Genomic DNA, 5047 nt, shown 5'->3' with positions numbered 1-5047 from the left:
CAAACCGGTTTTGGCTTAGGATATTTTTTATTGACTTTTATAGAGAGTAGAAGGGAGGGGGAGAGACAGAGAGAGAAACATGGATGTGAGAGAGACACATTGATTGGTTGCCACCTGCACACTCCCCAACCTGGGCTTGGGATTGAGTCTACAACTGAGGTACGTGACCTTGGTTGGAATTGAACCCGGGACCCATCAGTCTGTGGGCAGATGCTCTATTCACTAAGTCAAACTGGCTAGGTCTCCGTATATGTTTTATCAGCTAGGATAAGGTTCAACTGTGAGGGGCAGGAAATCCCAAACAGCGGCTTACACCAGCAAAAGTTCATTTCTCTCTCACGAAAACCCCTGGATATAGGAGGTCCAGAGGTGAGCGTGCCCTCCAAGTGGCAAGGACCTGAGCTCCTTGTTGTCTGCCTCTGTCTGGCTTCCATTCCCAGTCATCATATAGTACAATACGGCTGATCCAGCACCAGCCACCATGCCTGTCTCCAGGCAGCAAGACAGGAAAGGAAAGGATAAAGGCACAGGAATGGTCCCCTCTTCTTAGGGACCATTTCTGAAAACTGCACTTTCCACTTCCATTTACAATCCATGGGCCAGGACTTAGCCTCATGGCTTCTAGTTGTGAGGGTGGTTGGGAAATGCCATCTTTATTTGGGACTAGAGGCCCGATTCACGAAATTCGTGCAAGAGTAGGCCTTCGCAACCACGGCTGCCTGGATCCCTCCCTCGCAGTCGCAGCATCTGCCTTGATCCCGCAGCTGCAGCCCCGGCTTCGTCCCTGAAGGATGTCCAGAAGGACATCCAGTGTAATTAGCATATTACGCTTTTATTATTATAGATGGATGTGGATTCAGCTACACCTCAGATGTATTAATTATACTTCTGGTGTGAACAAGGTGCTGTGGGAGCCAACAATGTGCCTGCAGAGAGGGCAGGAAAAGCTGCCCAGAGGAGGTGACAATGGCACTCGCCTAAGACGGGCAAGGTTTGCTTTTTATGAGATTTACAAAAGATAATCTGGGAATTAAAGGTAAACTCAGTTAAAAATTGATATAATTTCCAAACCTTTCCTTTTTTTTTTTTCAGAAATTCTGTATAAAGTCCTTAGCAAGAGTTCCTGGCTGACTCAGGATTACTTGTTGCGTCAATGAATGGATGCCAGTCAGGACCACAGCACATCTCCTACCGCACATGCTCTTCTACACATTTTCCTTGTCATTCCTCCACCAGGATGTGAGCTCTATTTCACCACCGTCTTGACTCTGAGCAAATGCTGTGACTCTGACCAATAGAATGTGGCAGAAGTGACACTGTGCCAGTTCTAGGAGTAGCCCTTGGCTGGCCCTGTGGTCCACTTCTCACCTCTCAGAGACTAGAATCCATGTGAGAAGTATGACTACCCTGAGACCACTCTGCTGGAGAAGAGTCCAAACCACATGGAGAGGCCTTGAGGATGAGATACCATGGGAAAGAGAGAAGAAAAAGGGAGGAGGGAGAAAAAGAGATGCCAGGCATGTAATGAGGATGTCATTTTGGAAATGGACCCTCGGGTCCAGCTGACCTGGCTGATTCCATGTGGATCAGAGATGAACTGCTCAGCTGAGGCCTTCCTAATGTCCAGGCCCACAAAGCTTCAGTGGAATAGCCGATTTGCAATACAGTAATGGATCTCTAGAAATCTACCTGGAGAAGCTGTTATCAAGTGCAGGCTGCTCCCGGGAGGGCTCTGCATGAAGGTCCTGCGAGAACATCTGAGGAGGGCAAGGATGTGGCTGGAGAGCTGCGGAGTGAGAGCTGTGCAGCCTGCTATAACTTTCCTCATCAAAGGAAAGAAAGTGCTTAGCTCATGTTCCGGATGAGCCCAGAACAGCTTGTCATAAGAGCAGCAAGGAAGCTAGCAAAGACTTCTAGAGTAATGTTGAAGATTCAGGAACCAGCTTGAAAAGGCTCTGCCTAGCTAGAGAAGGAACAATGTGAGCATTCTTGAGAATATGAGCTGCGGTGGACCAAATCACTTCCAAATCACTTAAATCCATTACAAAACACAGTAACTTTAGTCACGTTTGGAGTATGCAAAGTATCCCATTTATTATTTTGAAAATAATAAAGAAGGGGTAAAAATTCAGAATTTGCCTTGTTTTTTTTTTTTCATAAACTGCCCCTCAGTGTAACCCAAGACTTGATAAGAAATGTCTCCTTTTGAAGTATTCTGGATTTGAAAAAAAAAAAAAAGAAGAAATGATGTAGTTAGAATATTGCCAATTTGAAACTTCTAATAAAATAACTTTTCTAGTCAACAATCATCAACAGCTGCTAACATCACAAAATGAGAAACAATTGGGCATTGTGTACTTACTGATATCTACGACATCATCTTGGAAAAGTAAAACTGACCTGGTTAAGGCTCTAGATCTTACGACCGATTTATAGGAAACGGAGGAATAGTTAAAGGACACCATGGAGATGTAATCAGCACCATCTGGGTGTGGAAAATTCAGTTTCTTTTACAAATAAGGAAACAAAATGAGAGAGGGAAGGGGAAGCTGTGCGATAAGAGAGCCTTAAGAGGCACTTCCACCAGGTGCAGCGTGGGGGCCTCATCTGCGTTTGCCATGACCCCTCCAGGTCTTTCTGCCACTCGGGGCCCTGTCAGCTTCGGCTCCTGCTGCTGAGCGCCCGTTCTTTCCTTCCCTCCTGTCTGTGTTCCCAGAGAACTGGTTGGGTCCTGGTCCTCTTTAGTTGCCAGCCCTGCCAGGTCAGAGAGAGACCAGGCAGTAGGCTGCCTGGTGTGATATCAGGTCCCTCTTTGACCTGCTCAGCTGAAGGTGCAGGGCCATGCAGGCCCTGCTAGGATGGGGTGATGTTGTCTAACACCTGGAAGGCAAACTGGGGACCCTGAGGGAGCGCTGATAAACTTCTGACCCAAAGCCTTGATTTCACCCTGATTTTCTTTTGTTTTCATAGAAAATCTGAGTGTGCAGACCAAAGAGATAGGTCTGAGTCCATTTAGCCGTGGCTTGGGGAGGGCCGGGGAAAGAATGGCTCACACAGGGAGGGAGGAGCGGGTGTGGGCAAGCTCACCATGGAGCTCCAGGGGGACTTCCCACCAGATCGATGCAGAACCGCCTGGGCTTCCCCTTCGTAGTGGCTCATGTTCTGGAGTTTGCACATTTGGTTCTTCCATTTGTGATTGCGTGTCCTTGGGGAAGTCTCTCGACTTCTCTGTGCTTCAGTTTCTTCTTTTGTAAAATGGGGACTAAAATAGCAGGACCTGCGCATTAGGTCTGTATAGAAGAATGAACACAGGGTCAGTGAGTGCATGACAAGTGAGAACAGATCTGGCACTGGGTGCATGCAGGGGTGACCTTGAGCCAGCTCTGGAACCCCGGGAACCCTAACTCATCTGCCCTGAATGAAAGAACAGGGCATGCTCATCCCTGCCTGTTTGAGGCTGTGGGGTGCACTGAGGGACCCTGAAGGTGGGGGTGTCTTGGGGCTGGTCAGTGCTAGGGCGGGCCGGGCTTGCCTTGCACCCTCACGCAGCCCATCCTCACAGCCTACCGTCTGTGCGCTGGCAGGTGGCAGGGCTGATGGCCCCCATGTGTCACTTGGGCTCTTTAACCAGTGGGTGCAGGGGTCTGATGCCCCCCTGGGCTCTGGCCTGTCCCTTGCAGTGCTGGGTCTATAAGTAGCTCGGACCCCTCCCAGCCACATGGGGCTTCAGGCTCTTGTCTGTGGAGGTTGTTGTGAAACCAGGGGGCAGCTCGCTGGCCATCCCCACACCTCAGACCTCTGCTTGCCCTTGGCCTGTGCACACAGAGGTGTCCAGTTTCCCCTACAATGGCCCGGAGAGAACTCAGGCCCTCCCAGACCTCCCCTCCCCTGGCTGTGCGTGCCCTCCAGCATCTCCAACAGCTGGGAGTGGGTTCTGTTCCTGCTTGCAGTGTTTTTCATGATGCCCAGGAGATAGTAGAGGCTCGGTCCTACTGGGGGGCAGTTACAGAGTGAGGAGGGGGGACCTGACTGGAGAAGAGGGGGGATGGGGCAGAGAAAGGCTCTGGATCAGCGATGAGGAGGGTCTGAGGGGCTCTGGCTCGTGGGGAGTAAGGGAAGGCAGTAAGGAACCATTGGGGAACATTGGGTGCATTTTCCCACCATCATGTGATAGCAAAGAGAAAGATCTGCCTTCTAGTCCTGGGCCTGCCCCAGTGTGTACCTCTCTCCCCAGATTCCAGGGGACCCGCAGAAGAAGAGACCGCAGGGAGTCATGGTGACGCTGGGGCGGATGACGTGCTGGCTTTGGTGGAAGAGCCAGGGGACATTGGGGTCCTGGCTGGCAGGCTGTGGCGGGGACTAGCATGGCAGGGCAGCATCCGGGCGATGGCACAGGAGACATTTCAGAGGGGCTCCCAGCGGGTGCGGGGACTGCCAGAGAAGTCGGGCCTGGCTCCGGTGCTGTCCCCAGGCCACCGCGGCAGGGCCAAGGCCACACTTCCCGGACTGCTCCGGCCAGGCCTCCTTGAATCCTGGAGGAGGTTTCAGAGTTGAGGCTGCAGTGAGGTTAGCTGCACAGGAGCCCTGTTGTGAACAGGGACAGGCCGCTGGAGGCTGAGGGGCTGATTTCAAACAGCTTCTTGGTGACAGTGATTTTCTGCTGTTTATTCTGAGCATCTGCATCAGGAGAATGCTGAGAGGAGCTTGTTAGAAAGATGAATTCTTGAGCCGTACCCCTGATCTACTGAGTCAGAAACTGTGGGGTGGGACCCCGCACAATGGGTCTTAATCAGCTCTAGCTGGTTCTGGCACGGAGTCCATACCGGTCTCGTCCACCACTGTACCCAGCCAGGTCGGATGCACAGGAAATGTTTGTTAGAATGAAGTGACCTCAGTGACCTCACTCCCCCGTCGTGTTAGAGATGTCACGTGAGTCATGTCCATGCTGCTGGTCTAAGGCCCGGCAGGTAAGGCGAGGACGGCGTCCTTGGGTCAGGATGGGCTCGGGGGAGGAATAGAACAGGACAGAAGATTCAAGGGTGGGCGC

Source organism: Cnephaeus nilssonii (genome assembly GCF_951640355.1).
Source record: "Cnephaeus nilssonii genome assembly, chromosome: 19".
NCBI classification, from domain to species: Eukaryota; Metazoa; Chordata; class Mammalia; order Chiroptera; family Vespertilionidae; genus Cnephaeus; species Cnephaeus nilssonii.
This window is presented reverse-complemented; position numbering follows the sequence as displayed.